Source organism: Cyprinus carpio, chromosome A25 (assembly GCF_018340385.1).
Source record: "Cyprinus carpio isolate SPL01 chromosome A25, ASM1834038v1, whole genome shotgun sequence".
NCBI classification, from domain to species: Eukaryota; Metazoa; Chordata; class Actinopteri; order Cypriniformes; family Cyprinidae; genus Cyprinus; species Cyprinus carpio.
Window position 1 is genome coordinate 6752027 of NC_056596.1, and position 19402 is coordinate 6771428.

The window sequence follows — 19402 nt, forward strand, 5'->3', positions numbered from 1 at the left end:
TGTGTTTTGATTCTCTTCATACAGCCTACTGAATTCACAAGCATAAAAATAAGTTTTATGGCTCCACATTAGAAACAAAAGTAGTGAACTGTGCTTTTGCATCCACAGATGCTATAGACTGTAATATTCTGCCAAGTCGGTCTTTCAAAGCGAAATGCACCAATGTGATTATGCTTCTTGAAAGTTGTTATTTAATGCCCACTTTAATTAAGTATTATAAAAAAATTACTGATAATTACAGAGTCACCGACTAGAATTCATAAATCAGAGAAAGTGGAAATATGTCTGTGTAAAAGCAACAACTGACTGTGAAAGGGTTTTTTTAAACAATGAGACTAATTGCCAGAGGTCGGGTTATTAACACTATTTACTTTTAAGCAGGAACAGTTTTTACGAAACATTTCATTTCCCTCAGATTAACAACTGTGTGAATGAGTCTGGGTCAGTTGCTAAATGAAGATCTCAATTTTAAGTTGCCTCTTGGAAATGTCAAACAGTAAACGACAGCCTTGTCATCAAATTTCTCTGACTGTACCGCTCTTCAATGGAGAGAGTAATAATGGAAGAAAAATACCTCCTCTCACATGAAAAAAAAAAAAACACCTGCATTAATATCAAAGACATGCCACAGAGAGATGTGAAATCACTGCGGCTTTACAGAGAAACGGTGACAAAAACTCAGTGGGGTGGATATTTAATTCCATCTCAGACCTTAGAAGTGAGAACCATCTCTCTGCTAATACGTAGAGCGTGGGAATTATTGTCAAACTTCATTCAAATTCTCATTCTCTCATCTCCTCCCCATCAAACCGACTGTTGGCTTTATTTGTTTGTCAGCTAACACATGCTCTCGACATTCCAGCGGAATATAGATTGGCTGCCGGCGTCAGAGCGCAGGTACAGGCTTGTGTGGTGCTTGACTGATAGCCTCAATTCACACTCAGAGATGGCATGACAGCAGGCTGCAGGCAAGTTATTTCTTGAGGATGAGGAGAGCAAGGCTGTGGCCCAGTAGGCAGCCGCATCCTCAGAGACTGATGCTCCATCCCCGAGGTTTACTAGAGATATCATGCAGCGTCCATCTCATCCCCAAGTCCCCTCTAAATCCACCTTGTGCATTTCAAACAAATGTCATTTTGCTCAGAAAAGCACATTTATTTCTGCTTGTTAAAATAATCTAAATCTTTCTATACTTTATTAGCTCACCTGTTTCTCCATTTAATTACCCTTAAGAAAATTAACCATGGTTTTACTACAAATAAAAAAACAGGTAACCAAAAATTAACCATGGTTTTGCTAACCCCAATCCTTAGTTTAACTATGGTATTTATAGTGAAACTGTGCAAAAGTTAATCAATCCATCAAAAAAAACTATATGGTTACTGCACTTTTACTCTAATAAAACCATGGTTCATTTTCATAAGGGTAACTTCCTAGCACTTATATTTTTGCATTGTTAGGTATTTTTGATCTACTTTGTTCTGTTAGCAGCTTGCTAACACATTTGTTGTTATTTTTGTTAACTATATTTCAATCTGCTTTGCTTGGTTATCAGCCCAGATCGCACGCATAGTTTATTTAATATGTTAACGTATTTTGATCTACTCTGCTCTGTTAGAAGGTGGCTTGCACATTCTTGATATCAGCTTTAGATATTACTTCTTTTCCTTCAGTTAGCAGCTTGCTAGCACTCATTGTTGATTTCATTTATTAGCTATGTATCTTTCAATCAGATTTTCTGTTAGCAACTTGCTAGCACTTCTATAGTTATAGTTAGTGAAGTAGACCCCTTTTGCTTTGCTTTTGTTATAAGTTTGCTAGCACTTCTGTTGTTTATTTCAAGTTAGCAAGCTATTTTTCAGTCTTGCTCTGCTCTTTTTGCAGATTGCTAGGACATCTGCTGTTGCTTTTACTGAATGTTATGTATCTAAATTTCTGCTTTGCTCGGTTATTAGCTTGTTAGCACATCCTTCTTGACTTCATATCTGAGTGTATTACTCGATCGTTTCTACCCTGTTAGCAGCTTGCTAGCACTCACTGTTTTATACATTGGCTATGTATTTTTTAAACTGATTTTCCATAGCAACTTGCTAGCACTTCTACCCTTAAAATTAGCCATGGTTTTATTGTAGTTAAAGTGTAGTAACCACGTTTTTTGGCGTAGCCTATTAATTACCATTTGTATAACCACTAATACAAATGGTATACCATAAATACCATGGTTAAACTATGGCTAGTGTAGCAAAACCATGGTTAATTTGTGTTTACCATGGTTTAACTATAGTAATCATGTTTTTTGGTTTTATTTGTACTAAAACCATGGCTAATTTTCATAAGGGTATAGCTAATTGCATATGTTAGCTATTTATGTAAGTATTTAATATTGGTATCCCTTGGAAAAAAAACAAACACCTAAAACCGGCTGGTCTTATAAGCAGGTCCCCAGCTTAGCAGAGAAGTGGTTTTAGCTGGTCAGTCAGCTGGTCTCTCAAGTTAAAGAAGTGGTCAAAACCCCTCTGAAACCAGCCTGCTATATTTTAAGTATTTTATATGTTCCCTAGGAATCAAAACCATGACCTTAGTGTTGCTAGCACCATGCTCTAACTAGTGAGCTACCTTATAAGGCATTACACTAAAACAATGCTTCAATTAAAATAAAGCCTTAAGAATCATATCAGCTTAGACATGAGGCTGTCAAGTTTGTTCACAGACTGAATCATTTACCTTAATTACTCAGGCCAGGAAAACAAAATAGAGTTGTCATGTCTGTCATTGCAACCACTGTTTCATTGGATATCAACTAAATGTTTGCCTTCTCAATAAACAGGCCTACAAATGCAGTATTTATAGTACAAACTAAATGGACAGAAAATCTATTCCAGAGATGTGACGACTTTCCAAACATAAACCCTTCAGCCAAACTTTCACATAGCAACAAGTAATCTGCAGAGCTGAATGCCAAACGACAGATTGCTTTGACTTGGCAGGAGAGGGTTGATAGCGTAAGATTCAGATCTTCCATTTATAGAAAGAAAACCTGCATGCGATAATTCAGTCTTGAGGAAATGATAATAAAACACCTGTGTGCAGGGTCTATTTTGGGATTGGAGCAGTCAAGGTCATCCATGCGGAGACAAATTGTGTAGGAGGCACAGCTAACAAAGGGAATATGTTAGTGCTTTCCGCAGAGCTCGGCACACAGACAGGTGGATCTAAGAAAAAGACCTGCTGAGAGGCTGATAGGAAGAGAGCTAAAAGGCGGGAAAGAAGTCTATCAGTAACTGAAGAGGAGCCATTATACAATCCGGGCACAAAGAGTCAAAACAAAAAGGTTTATGAGGGAAAGATGAGGCAATACACTGTGAAGAGGTTAGACTGTTTTGGCAGTCCTGTGATAGCAAACAGTGGTTAAAGAAAGTTAAATAGAAAGAAAATACATATATTATATTTTTGTATATTTTATATATATGATATATATAATGCATATACATATATATCAATATCTATATATATTCACGAGTGGGTTTGAAGCTGCTTTGTAAATATTTCTGCTGAGTCTGATTCAAATCGTAATCTCACGAGTGGGTTTGAAGCTGCTTTGTAAATATTTCTGCTAAAAAGACTCACTAAAAAGATCCGGTTCATTTTTTTGTGATTTGCAAATCACACTTGCTCTGTGTTTACCATTTTGTGCAAAAAAAAAAAAAAAAAAAAAAATATTTTGTGCAGAAAAAATTTTGGATAGCACACTGATGAAACTGCATTTGGATGCATATTTTCTCACCTGCATATATTTTAACAAAAAAGCAAATTCATAATTCTGAGGGGGGGGAGTCAGAATTAGCTAGATATAAACTCAGAATTGCAAGAAGTAAACTCTGAAATGTGAGAAGGCATTTCAGAATTTTATATCTTGCAATTCAGACTTTTTTCTTAGAGGTGTGACTTTATATCTTTTTTTGTCAGAATTGTGAGCTAAAAAGTCACAATTACCTTCTTATTTTTTTTATTCTTTGGCAGAAATGGGCTTCCATATATTTGATCATTTTAGTTGTAGTTTTATCTAACTATAATTGAATATTTCAGAAAATGCCATGCTAGCCTTTTCACAGGTATAAGAAGCAGCTTGTCAAAGACAGATTCTACAAGACTCAATCACCAGATCACATCACTTCATCCTCCAGTGCTCTTGTGTGACCTTGTCCGCCTCCGCCCTCTTCATCCCACTGCTGCCCTTTTGCAGTTGGAGGCCTGTGTGGCCCCATCACTCTTAGTGTTGGTCTCTCTGCCAAACGCCAGGGCTAAAAATATCTGTGCCAACAAGGCAGAGTGGGTTCAGCCCTCTAACAGGAATAGCAGAGTAGCAGTCAACTGCTGTCTGACAGAGTCACTGGAATTGTCAGTTTGCGACAAGCACAATGCCCTCTCTTTCTTTCTCTTTCTCTTTTATTTTCTTCCTCTCTGTTTTCCTTCCATACGTTGGACAACATCTCCGTCCCCTTGGATTCATGACATGTTTCAGACCAGACTGCTGCAGAGAGGGGGAGTTGTTTAGACAGAGGAACATGCAAATAAATACGCCATGCTGTTAATTTCCTGCAATTTCAATGGTGTCAAAATATGAGCACATACCAAGCACTTAATACCACCCACAAACGCTGCATTAATCACACCATGGACCTTAATCAGGGCTAATTTGACTGATTAGTTCATTAGGTTGTACTATTAAGTACCTTGGTAAAACATTCCACCAAAAGAACACTGAAAATTAGGTTTTCCAAAAAAACAAAAAAAACAAAAAAAAAACAATGAAGTTATCAGTTGTGGAAATTACAATTTAAGATGGGACAACATTAAGAATGAATTGAGCAAGCAGTTCATTCGAAAACGTTGTGTGCGTTATTTTAGAAATAGTTCATCCAAAATGTGACTTTCTTTCTTTAGCCAAAGAGAAATTGAGATTTTGGAGCAAAACATTCAAATATTTTTCTCCAATGCATGTGAATGGTGCTCAGCGTGGACCATTTTTGACAGTCCAAAATTCATATTTAGGCAGCTTCAAAGTAATCCAAACAACCCCAGCTGAAAAATAAGGGTCTTCTCTAGTGAAACGATCAGTCATTTTCAGAAAAAGATAAAAAATTATATTCTTACAAATGTTAGAGAAAACCCTTATTTGCCAGCTGGGGTTTTGTGGATTACTTTGAAGCTGCCTAAATATGGATTTTGAACCATCAAAAATGGTCCATGCTGAGCCCCGTTTACTAGCATTAGAAAATTCCTGGAATGTTTTTCTCCAAAATCTTACTTTCTCTGTGGCTGAAAAAAATATGATATATATTTTACAACATGAATATTCCTTTAACTAAAACAATTATGCAATCGAGGAATAGCGAAAAACTATTAAATGATCTATAATGACCCTAATTTAGATTTTTTTTTTTTTTTTTTTTTTTAAAGGTGGCGTATTTGCACTGAAAAGAATGTCAATGTCTTAAATACATCACAGCACTATTACAGCATTTAGTGCCTGGCTAAACTGTATTTTTGTTTGTGCATTGCATTTAAATCGTTTAACTGTGAATTTGCCCCCAACTTTTTGAATGGACAGCCTTATTTTCATTCACATTCTTTTACATTGGGGTCCATATTAAGCGTAAATGTATGATTATTTTAGAATTTATGAATAATGTTCATTAAATCTGACTTATGTAGATAAGAAATACATGTGTCTCTTTTTCTTCTCAGCTTTGTGAAATCATTTCAATTCTGAGTCACTCTCTGTTCTACTGTGGTCATGCGAAATTTTGAAATACTGTTCAAGCATTTAGAAAGCTGACTATTGCCACTTAGTGGTGAGATACAAAAGGACACTAGCAGCCAATTTCAAGCTTATAAATAATTAATCAGATTGCATGAATGCTAAAACATTGCATAAAATCACAGTTCAGCTGCTGGAATAGATGGAGATATGTGATGTGTGTAAATGCTTCAGTTTTGCTTTGATCAAGTTTCAAAAATGCTAAACAGTCTGATGTCAGCCTTCAAAGTACAACACAACTGTTTTACTAATATTTTTCATTTCCTAAGACAGTGGCAGTGAAACCACAAATGGGCGGGGATACTGTCGAACCACATGGGGGCGCTGTCATAGTTGTTGTGCATCAAACAGGCCCCCATTTACATATTTAATGGAGTGCTAATGTAATGCCCATGAATGAGAATTTAATTCCTTTTGTTTTTTGGCTTCTGGTTAACACTTCCGAGATTGACACTACACACAACAAACACATCTTTTGAGCATGCGGTTTCTGTGCCTGTGTAACAGATCGTCGCATAAACGCTCTATGACAAACTACATTTAATTGAGTTTTATTAAATGGTCAAACAGCAGGAACCGTGGGGATTATGGTTAATGCATGCTGAGAGCTTCTGTGTTAGCACTGTCAGGAATATTTATTTATGTGTAATTGTAGCTCCCTTTTTGCGCATTTCCAATAGACCTATTATTATAGGGCATAATTATAAGAATTGTTCACATTAAAGCATTTAATGCTGAATAAACTGTCTTAAGCATGTGTTTGCAAACAATAAATACTGACTGACACTTTATTTTATATGCCACACAAAGAATAATGAAAAGCTAATACTATTAGCTGCTTTGCAACATTGAACAGTTTTTTTATAATCATTTTAATAGATCTGCCGTTGTGCAAGTGCATTTTTCTTAAGGAAAAACATTATAAAGCAAACACTTATATCCTTTTAGTCAGAAACATGAAATACATTCAAAACCTGTCAAACTGGAAGCAAATGTGTTTTAGCAGCAAATACCTGACACAGCACGGTGTTATTCTGCGTTTGAGGATAAACTCCTAGATCTCGTCCTCCAGAGAAGGCTTCCCTGGAAGTAGAGTGAGAAATCAATAACTCGAATCATTAGTCTGGCTCATGTGGGCAAATTATATAAACATTAATTGGATATGACATAGAGAGATTGCTTTTTTAGCTGTTTGCATTAACAATTGTCTTGTTGTAGCCTAGTTGGTCAAGAAAATCAGCCATTGCTGTGTGTTCTTACTGTAAATACAGCTGTGCATAACAAAAAAAAATCAGAGAAAATGAAATTGTAATATAATACAATATAATAAATAAGCCCTTATTTCTGTTGGGATTTATAAACTGTTTTAATATTTGGGTCCCAGAGACTGCAATGATGTTAATGTGAAAATAATACTAGTCATTGTAAAAAAAAAAAAAAAAAAAAATCTCAAATTGTTCTTTTAAATTCTCATAATAGCATCCTCTGACGAAGGATTATATGCGTAACGTGCCAATATTAAATGTTTTTGACATCATCCATTAAAGAGCACCTATTGAGATCAATACTGCCCTCCTCTGGCCTTAAAGGAGAAAAACATTGCAAGGATATATGTACGTGTGCTTTTGACTGACTGAATAAAGTGACTGAATGGCATATAAAGTGACAGAACCTTCATGAATCCTTCTCGGATGTTCTGAAAAATAACTTCTTCGGTGCTTTTAAACATCACCAGCGTGCCTTTAATATGAAGATTCGCACGTTCACACATGCGCACTCGCCACATGGTGGCAGCACTGCACTAGTCATACCGACTGAATTTTTTCCATCCTTCTCGCCGGTACAGGGGCTCACCGGGGTAAAACCCACCTGACTCAATGCTTATTAATACAGACAACGCTTCACTTTCATCCATAATGTGATTATGCCATCCCGGGGAGCAAAACGATACCCCCGACCGCAACCTGTCAATACGAATCTCTATGTGCCTATTGTACCGCCGCGCACGCGTTGTGTTCTCCCTGTCCCCTGCGGCTAGGGACAGGTCACATAAAGATTAGTCGGGTCTCCTCTCATCAGTAGGGGTCCCATCAGGAGAAATAAGCTTCTTCCAGGGAGGTGACTATTATAAACAGGTGCCTCTTTTCATTTTGTGTGCTGACACACGGTGGTCTAATTTTGCCTCTGGATCTTTCGGCACCATATTGTTTTGCCTGTTCTCTTTTCGCGCTTACTTGATGTTTTGTTGTTTTTTCGCTCACGTGCGATATTTTTTTCTCTCTTTTTTTTTTCTTTGCAAATATTAATAGGTCTTACTCATTTTTCCTCCGCCTCTGTTTCTGTCAGATATGTCTGCTGTGATAATTGGGCTCAATCAGAGATTATTGATGGCGCTCTCAGCTTTGTTTGCCTTGTGCCTCTCTGACAGAACCAGCCCACACCTTCGCCTTCGAACATGCCTCTACCTCACAATGTGTACCTCACTCATCCTTTCTGTGGCGCTTGCATGTCCTTAATTACGACCAATTAACGCGTGGACGCAAACGTGGTAAAACATCCTACTTCTTAATGGACATACCCTGGAAAATAACATGACAAACCCACACACAAAAAAAGGCATGGCATCGTGCAGCAAAATAACCCCAATGAATGTTATAGTAGCCTATTTATCAAAGAAAGCAATTCGCTGATATTTGTGAGTTCTCTGAGCACATCTTCTTGAAAATAATTACAGCGGTAATGACTTTTTCCCGGTAATGCTGGGAGAGAAGTGAACAGAAGCCGGAGACATGTAGGCCGATAACATATCCACGGCCAGGCCTCCCGGTGCGCTCCCCTCTGCAGCCGCGCTACGGTCCTATATCTACACGGCTGATAAACCATTAGCCAGAGTCGTGACTCACTCGTTGATCGTAGTGAAGAGCGCTAGCGGCCAGCCTGGCCCAATACTTCCAATTGTTCCCCTAATATCTGTCTAATGGCCTCCATTTAATCTAGGGAGGATGATTATTACGTATCTGTCCCCCCTCCCTTTTCCCCTGGCCGAACACACACACAAAGCCACAGTCCTAGCAGATGAATACATCTCGGTCATCAGTGTAAAGTAAAACATAATTAGTGCATTTTCCTCCAGTGCATGAGTATGCTAATGAGGTAGCTTCGCTGCTTAATTTTAGATTATGTTAGGATAGCTACATGCAGCGAGGGTGTTTGGAGGTTTGTCTCAGCCGGGTGTCGTGCGATCTCTGTGGTTTTCTCCAGGTCCATTGAATGGAGTTTTATGTGTTTACTAATAAGTTGAATGCTGATTGTTAAGCAACTTTTAATTAGACAAAAATCTGGTAGCCTTTATGGTTCTTATTCAAAAAACATCCTAGGCCTACTGGTCTTCCTGCCTGGCCAAGATAGTTAGGCTATTCACACGGGATGGTGACCTCTAGTCATTTGTAATAATTGCGGAGGTTGTCTGTGATCTTAATCCCGTGCGAATCGGCCATGTCTGTAATTTGTAAAGTAAAAACTCCCCCGCAAACGATCTCCCATATTTTGCCAAACACCGAGGTCCTGTGATAATATAAGTCCCGTGCGAATCAGCATCTGGCCTGGATTTGGCGGGGTCGTACATAATTTTTTCAAGGTTTTTGTTTCCTGTGCACCATTTTTCCATCTTTCGCGAAGAATGGAGGCTGCACTGGAGTATTTAGGGTGCTGGGTCATATTGCTCTAAAGGGGGGGTTCTAGGACATCATCCACAGGAGGGTGAGCCCTCAGACAGACCACTAGATACAAAGATTACCTAAATTAATTGAAAGTAAATATACACAAACATCCATTAAAGCTACAGAAGTTACGAGCAGCAAGTGATTCTCTCTTTTTCTTTTATTGTTTAATTAACATTGTTAACAAAAAAAAAATGCACGGATCTATTATATTAATGCACATTCTATATTTTCGTAACTATTTACATTCACTTAAGACGTAACCAACTGTTTTTACGTCAATACTCGTCAAGTCATAATTTTGTACAAATTTGCTCAAGACGTGAAAAAGAAGTCAGTATGGTATTTGCTTGATGTCTGAGAGAAGGCTTTCTGGATGTGCGCGCACAGAGACGATCTATGACCGCGCGAGTACCACACTGAGATCTCTTTCATGTTGTCTTGTGCTTCTTAATATATAGCTTAAATAATAGCTTAAAATAACTTAAATGTTTAAACGGACAAGCCTTAAAACACATGAGAATGATAAACTTTCTTGAGGAAGCAGCAGGCCTGATCGTTCAGATAGTTTTAGGGGGGCTGAAGCCCACCTAAAAAGGGTCTAGAACTGCCCCTGTCGCTATAGACCATACAACTATGCAATTTGCAGAAAGAGAAATCTGAAAACCATCAGAAGCGAAAACAAAGAATGTTTAGATGGAGATAGATGACAGAAGCATGCAGTAAGAAACATTCATATCTGGAAGTTAAGTCTGTAAATTCGAGTGAAATCACAGGCTTCGCTTAGTGCAAATGCGCCACACGAAACTCAGATGTGGGGGGGTAATTTCTAAATCACACGAGTTCCCCAGATAATACTAACAGGGCTTAAGCTGTTTTTATGGTTCAAGATGGGGGGTTTGTTCAGCTAGAAAAATAGCATAAAAACTACCTTGGCTGGAATGGGAGAATGGGTTAACCATCTTTAACCAGCTAAAACCTGAATAGTTTTTTTTTTTTTTTAAGCATGGACCATAACAACTCTTGCTTTCACCTAATTTTTCTTCTATTCTGTTCATTTCCATTCTTTTCCCCCTTGCAACATGCTGTCTGTCGTCCTTTTCTTTTTCCTTCCTTCTTTTTCCTTCTTTCCCCTTCCAACATTGTCTTCCTTGTTTACCTTTCTTTCTTCAAGCATTATTTGTTTCCTGTTTACTTGTTTCCTTCCCTCCTTCCAACTTTGTTTTTGTCTTCGTAATTTTTCTTTTCTCCTCCTTGCCTTCCTTCATTTTTCTTTCCTTCCTCCTTCCTGCTTTATCAGTCCTTTCCTTTCTTCATTTCATTGTGCTTCCCACCCTTTGCAACTTATTTTTCTTTTTCCTTTTTTGCCTTTTTTTCCTCCTGTTACGACCCAGTTTAGGAGCCAACATAAGAAAGCTTTTCTAAAGGCAACAAATACCACAGTGGCCAGGGCAAAAAGTTAAAGTTATATTATACAGGTAAAGGAATATAACCAAAAATAGGAAAACAGCAAAAAATGTATTTAAACATGAGCTTACTAATTTAAACTAATACAAACTTGAGAGTTAAGAAAACTTCCTGTCCGCTGAGGAAGAAATCGAACACAGCAAAAGTCTTCCGGGTCAGCTCACTTATGCTTTCTATGTCACAATCACTCACCTTCTTTAAACAAAAGAGAATAAGGAACACCAAAACCAAAAATCTTTGCCTTCCTTCCTTTTCTTTCCTCTCTTCTTCCTTCTTTTTTGCTTTTCCTTTTGTTTTCCTTTATACCTTCTTTTTTGCCTTCATATTTTGTCTTTCTTTCCTCCCTCATCATTCCTACTTTGTTTTGTATTTTTTCCTTCCCTGTGCAATTTTGTCCTCTTACAGTCTTTAATTCCTTGTTGTCTTCCTTCCTTTTCTTTCTTTCCTCCATCCTGCTTTTTGCTTTTTCCTTCTTTTTTGCCTTCTTACATTATTTCCTCCTTCAAACCTTCCTTTTTTCCTGATTTTTATTTTCCTTCCTTCCTACTGTCTTTTTCTTCCTTGTCATACAACCTTGTCTTTCTACTCTTTTTTCCCTCATTCTTGCCTTCCTTTCTCTTTCCTTCTGTTTTTTACCTTCCCCCATGCAACCTTCTTTGTCCTTCTGTCTTCCTTCTTGCCCTCCTTACATTTGTCTTTCTTTCTTCAGTTTTGCATGCATCTTTTTTTCTTTCTGACACTAAATTCAGGTGAGGCGCATGAGAAGGAAATTAAGTCAGTCCCACACTCTCTAGAACAGCCCTGGGGCTCGGTGGACATGCACTAGCTTGCAAACCTTCATTCACAATTCACAGCTGGCTTAAAGCTACCGTACAGCTTGACAAAATACAAGGAACAGCAAACCCTATAGTCAAATAAATTTTGTCAATATTTAGGCTTGTTCCGCTTTTTTTCGCCTCAATAAAAGTTTCATTTTATTGAGTGTCTTTGCAGAGGTGCTCATAGAAAATGAACTGCAACTCTCAATCAATATTGGTCATATGAAGGAAAAGTCTACCATGGATGATATTAAATGTTGACAGAGTGTTCAAGACATGAGGTACAAATATTGTGCCAGCATTTGGGGACAAAATATGATGCAGGGATGGATTTCATTGTCCTCTAAGCTTAAGATACTGTTTGAGGTGGGTAAATAAAACTCACAAGAGAAACACAGACAGCTTTGTACTACAAATGTAAACCTCTGTATGCTTCAAAACAAAAAGCAAAATTCTCACAGCAAAAAATTAATATTTTTAATACAGAGTATGTAAGCAGAGTCGGGTGATTGGAAAGTCCTGTTATTCTGCTTCATTCACATTCTTTATTATTTCTACTTGATCAAACACAGAGTGACATATAACTGTAATATAACATAGCAGGTGAATGAGTAAAAATATATCACACTAAACATCACATTATTGCATCATGATCGAAATATTGCTGTAATACCTTGCCTTCTGTGTATATATGCCAGTTCAATTGAAGCTTTATTTATCTGGATAACAAAACAAGAATTGAGCCAGTGTTTTGCAGATCCAGAACTATTTTTACAGGCATGTTGACTTAGCTTGACTCCAGTGTTGTCTATTTGTTTAGTTAGTTGTTCATCTATAAAAATGGAAGCACACAGCAGAAGCCGTCTGTGCTATTATCCCACTTAACCATGTTTCCAGCATTTCAAAAAAATAATATCATCCAATTCATACGGGCTCATTAGCTCCAACTATGACCTTATGTGCGTTTTCAAAGCAGGAACAATGAAGGTAACACTTTTATAAGTGCTCTTCACTCTGCATACTCTAACAGAGAACTATCAAATTAACTTGTTTCTTTGGAGCGCAGGTCTTGGTTAGCGTACCTGACACATGTCGCGGTGCGTTATTGGGGCAGTTACCTTTCAGACATGTGCTGTGGAGTGAACAGGGAAAGGTTAGGAGGTTTCATTCACCAGTTAAAAATAGTGGAGCCTCAGTAATGGGGGAATGATCATTTCCACCGTGCAGCAAGGTCTTCGATGGCTGCCGACAGCATTAAGGGCATAGCAAGGATGTGGGGTACTTCAGAAGAAGCTAATCAGGCACAATACATCTCAATGAAAAGGTTTTCAGGTTTTGAAAAAGGCTGCAAATGGAAATGGAGAGCAGGAGAACCAATTTAGAAACATATTCTAAATGTATATATATATATATATATATACACAGTATATACAGCGACCAAAGCACATTTTGTTAAGAGGTTGGCGAAAGTCCTATGTTCGTTAATCAGAAAGATGGATAGTAATGGCATATATAAAACATCTGCAAGAACAAAGCATTTGTATGGATTTGTTCTCACAAATCAAGTATGAATGACCTACTGAACATTCTTTTATATAAGCATGATGGACCTAGTTTTAGCCATGTTCTTTGATTGGGAGGCATACATCAACGTGTTATTGACGTATTAATGTTTTAAATTGTCTGCTATACATTCATTATGAGATGATGCTGAATGCAAATGTTTCTGGTTTGGACCAGAATATGGGTGAGAAACAGCTAGTTTTGATGTATGCATCTCAGTATGACTCTGTATAAATTACTTGTATGTGACACATACAGTACATGAATTCACACTCAAGAGAGAACAGTGACACAATCTCCTTATGCACGTGGTCTGTTTTTAAACTTAGTGTCCACTAAATAATCTCTGGAGAAGGATTTACCTTTTTTTTCCCTAAGCTGCTGATTCTCAGAAATGTTAAATAAACATTCAGTGGTAAGCATAGCGTGCTATTTTTACTGAACAGTCCAATTAAATGTAGAAATCTTGGCAAATTTTCAAATATTGTGAATGAATGACAAATTACAATTTTGTGTTAAATAAAGGTTAAACTAAAGGTTTCTTTTGGTCAGAAATGAATTGTTGAACCAATACATTTAAAAATAAATAAATAAAATCAGTGTTTAAACCCTTGTTTTTGCCTTACTGCATCATTACGGTAAGCTTAATGATTTAATTGGTTTGTTGTGATGTTACAAAGAGAGAAAGAGAGGGATGATGTATCACATGTTTTCCTGCTTTAAAGCAGTAGTTCACTCAAAGAAATAAAAAAATAAAAGTTAAAATGGTCATTTGCTCATCTGCATGTTGTTTCAAACCTAAATGAGTTTGTATTGTCAAACACAGAAAGGGTAGATTTAAAAAATAAATAAATAAATAAATCCCCTCACTTTTGTTAAAATCTAACCTTGTTCAGTTCACACTGAAAACTTGCGATCTCAATTCAGAAATCATTTAACGAATCTTGAAAACAAAAACAAAAAAACAGCACCACAAAAGTATCATTAAAATATGAAAGTGTAGATGTTTTGTCATTGCATGGCTTCAGAAGACTTGAAATATAGCACACAAAACATATGCTGCTTTTTATCATTCTGGAGCCCTAATTCACATTCATTTTACGATAAATATTATATTAAATAGTATTAACAGCTTTTTAAATAATGCTCACTTTTGTGCCTTATTTACCCTTAAAGGGTGCAAATTAGTACCTTTTTTATTTAATTCTTTATATAACAGGGACAATGGACAGTTAAGAACTGCCATTAGCTATAAGAATTAGTTATCAGTTAAATTTTATCTGCTGTCCCTAAGCAGGAGAATACCAAACACATTACAAACAAAAACATCAATGTAATAGCATGTACAATAAAATCCCTCACAAAAAGATAAGAAAAATAATCCCTCACATAGAAACTGCAATCCAAATTACTACAAAAAAATTGTTCTTTAAATACTACAAAACATCAAACAAAGTTATGTAACCATTTCAAAACACAAGAATATTTAATGATCACAAACGTGACTCATCTTTAACCATACTTTCAAAGGTAGCTTAAAGTATACAAAAGTAGAACTATCTAATATTAATTGGTGATTTTTTTCCAATTAACAGTTCTTACAGAAAAGGCTGAACAACCAAAATCAGTAACTCTAACATGCACTTCACAATCACCTCTTGACAAAGCTCTTGTTTGTCTAATATTTTCAGTATGCGAAGAAACAAATTCTTCCAAGGGTGAGGGTGCAAGGTTATTACATTTTTGTACATTAAACAACAATTGTAACAACTAACGAAAATGTCAAAAGTAAAAAAAAAAAAAAAATCACCATTAACTAATATATCTGGTTGGACCTCCTCCTTCTTTTTGGTTATAAAATACAGGCAGTTTTATGAACATTTAATGTTTAACAACACTAAGTTAGCCAGTCTGAAATATTAGACATTGCAATAGATCATTTTTTTGCCACCTGTTCTTTTGTTTTGTCATATACATAAATCACAGTGTCATCTGCGTACATTTGAATATGTGCATCAGGACAAATATCTGCAAAGTCATTCAGGTACAAACAGAAAAAAGGGGCCCTAGGATAGACCCCTGAGGAACCCCTTTGGAACAGTCTCTTAAAGAAGATATATGTGTTTTAATCCGGGTGCATCCGGGTTTACTTGATGTAAGATAAGACTCTATCCATTTCATTGTATGTACCAAAAAAATAAAATGTAATCATTTACATCATAGGATTTAATGATTTAGCATATTGAAAGCCTTTTATAAATGAAGAAGCACAGTACCCACTACCCCTTGTCTAATTTTGACCACACTTGCTTGATAAAATAGCATACAGCAGTTTCTGTCGAATGTTGTTTATAAAACTCAAATTGTATAGGACACAATAAGTTATTTTGTGTATCTAAAAAATTCACAATTTGCTCAGTTTTTCTACTATTTTAGACACTACTGACAAAAACTTACAGGTACCTAAATGGTACATATTTTTACATTTTAAAAGGGTACCGCCTCAGTGATAGCTTTTGTACCTTTTTTTTCTGAGAGCATTGGAACGATTTTAAAATCAGCTTTTTATATATCAAGAATAAATAAATATGCATTGATATACAGCAATAGCAGAGTTTTATAAGGTACAGTTGGCTGCATGTTTCATTTTGTCCATTATGCAATGAGTAACTGCAGAATTAGGTAAATTATTGAACCAAACATGCTTTTTAGACTCATTGTCTCCTCTGAATGATGATGTGCACATCTCACTTGGGTGAAAATCAGTGTAGGACTTCTCTATTGAATTACATGATAACACACGATGCTACACCAGAGCAGGCCCTTTCTGTTTCATATTACACTGACTGCTGTCTAACAGGTGGCCAGCAGCCCATAGTCGAGGTTGAAATAAGTGTGATCTTGTAAGGTCTCACTTTATTCTAACCCAAAAACACAAAGATTGAAATGTAGTCTGCCGAAGGAACGCCAGAAGGGAGAGGCTGAATTCTTCTAATGAATACATACATTTGTTGCAGATTGTTACCCATTTTTTCCAGATTACATTGGGCACCTTGTTGCCAAGACAACAGCAATTAGCAAGAACTGGGTTACCAGGCAGACAGTGGCTACAACAAAGTACACATCGTAACCATAGTAACCATGGTCAGGCCAGCAGCACAGGCTTGTCTCCGCATTGCATGTGGTAGGAAATGTATGCATTTTGGCCTTATATTCTCATAAAGATTGATAACGCGACATATATGCTGCAAACACTAACATATGGTCCATGACCTCCTCTCGTAATTAACTTCAGGTTAATGTTTTACCAAAACATCTGACTGACACGTGAATTTGTGTTGCTATTTGAACTGCCCACTGACTGTTAATTCAGACATTGACCTTATTTGAAACCTTTTACCTAGTTTGAAGCTAATAGATAAGTAACATCCTTTATTTACAGATACAGATGGCCAATACTAAACATGCAAGCATCTCTTATTATAACTGATATATCACTGATAATCTGTTTTTATCACAATTTAGGTTTATCTCACAATTCAGAATTTTTTTTTTTTTGGTGGATTTAAACTTGCAATTCTGAGAATTGTGAGATATAAACTTGCAACTGTGAGACAAAAAAAAACATCTTGCTTGTAAAAAAACATGTGTTCAAAAAAAAAAGAAAAAAACAAAACATCTTGGTTTTTTTCTCACAATTCTGAGAGGTCTAAACACTAAAAAATACAAAAAATAACACAATTTCACACAAACACTAAATAACTAAACTGTGAGATATACACTCATTAACACAATTGTAAATGGGGAAAAAGTCAAGCTTGTTTCCACTACACAGGATTAAAAATAAAAATACAAAAGCTAATTGTGACTTTTTACCTCACAATTTTGACAGAGAAATGGTGAGAAAACTGAATTGTGAGATAAAAATATATACAGTATATATATTCAGTGGCAGAAACAAGATTCCATAGAAATGTGTATCTACACACTTCAGTGGCAGTAATCAGTCAGTAGCTAATTATGAGTTTCACAAACCAGTACTGAAAGTGTTATAGTTCATAACATGGGTTCATTCAGTGAAGGATTCGTCAGACTGATTTAAACTGGTAAACTGGATATAATCCATCATTGTTCATGAATCAGATTACACTGGTTGCACTGCACCTGTTCTAGAACCAACTCAATCACTCGTAAATTGCTCATTCATACTAAACTGTTCGTGCTATATGTTTTTGCATGCATCCTGTGAGGACAGTACAACAGAAAGATGTTTTTTTTAATGTTGATACATACATTTTTTGATCATTCATGTTCAAATTGAACTGCAAAATCACATTCACAACTTGTAATTTATTTTATGCTGCACGGCACATTCACCAATGCTGAAAAGCAATGCAGAAAACACTGGCTTTAATGAAACCTAGGAGTTTATGGAGTCTTACAAGTCACTAGTTTCTGAATCATACAACATTGGTTGTGCTGTGTGAATTTTATTCTCTAAAAAAAGGACTTACATTTTTTATATTTTTGTTATCTTAATAACCAAACTGCATTGTATTTTCTCTCTTTTTATACAATAGGGGTCAGTATTTTTTTTTTCTCAAACCACACATGGTCCAAACCAGATCCCTCCCACTGTCATGTCCAGAGGCTTTCCCCAGGTGTCCAGAGGGCGTCAGAATGTGTTCAATTAGCTTGTGTAACCAGAGGCAGGGCGGACACTTAATCCCACAGCACCTGCTGCCTCTTCACAGGTTAACCCCAGTCAGCCATGTCACCGACCGAGGCAGGATATCACACGTTAACCCAGCTCAGTGGCCCTGGATTTACTTGGCCGTCTGATTGGACGTGATCTCCAAGCTGGCCGACCGGCAAGCAGCTGGACACCTAATTAGGCAGCCGAATAAACCCAGATGAAGTTGTTCAGGTGATACGTGCCCTCTCTGCATGCTAGGTTGCTGCCATTTGTGCAGACTTAATTAACACAAAATAAGTGCCTGATTACAAGTTTGAAGAGTCTATACTTACAAAAAGTGGAAAAGTGTTACAGGGCCATCAAACATGCCACCTGTGTCGTTTCAAAGGCTAAGGGCACAAGCAAATTAAAGACACAGTGACAAGTAAAACTGAACAAAGATACATTCTTATTATATAAAAGTATGTGTGTATATTAAAGAAACAGAAGTTTGGTGGATTTTTGAATAGGCACATAGCAAAAATGCTGTTTTTGGCCAAGAAAAAGATACAGTATATGAAACAAGTTTATATTTTATGACAACATGCCCTAATAGTGAAATATGTTGCTACACTGTATGGGGTAAGTTGTCGCAATGGAAACTGCCATTAAACAGTCTATTAATGGCTTCGGAGTAAAATGTAAACATTAAAATAATTATGAAATATCAAAATTAATGGGACAGCAAAAATGTAAACAGTAACAAAATAGGAAACCACTGTTTTGGCCAACATTGTAATATAATCCATTAGAATGACAATAACATATAAAACATGTGACAACTTGTTCAGAACTCACATTTATGAAAAAAAAAAACTGTTCAAAATTTTAGTTAGAAAAAAAAACATTTATGAAGTGGAGTCTTTCCTGATTGTATGCCAGTATTTTGTTTGCTTGTTTACCAAACCACTGTTTTAATTTATATGATTAATCTATAAAATTAATTTAATATTAATAAGTCTTAAAGTATGACTTGGTCATAAAAAAAGAAAAGAAAAGAAAGCTATTTTAATTTGTGCAATTAGTTACAATTTAATCGTCTTTTTAAAAAATCAAGTCATGTGTACATAAAAAATATTTATACAAAAATATATTACATATAAATAATTTTTTTTTTTTGCATAAATATTTGTTTTGTGTGCACAAAAAGGGCAAGCATGCTAAAATTTAGAAGTGTACCAAACTGAATTTCTAACAACTATTAATACTATTTTTTTTATTTGCTTTATGCATTACCTAGACTATCAGTTCATTTCGATGAAAGTAAATCCTAATTTTA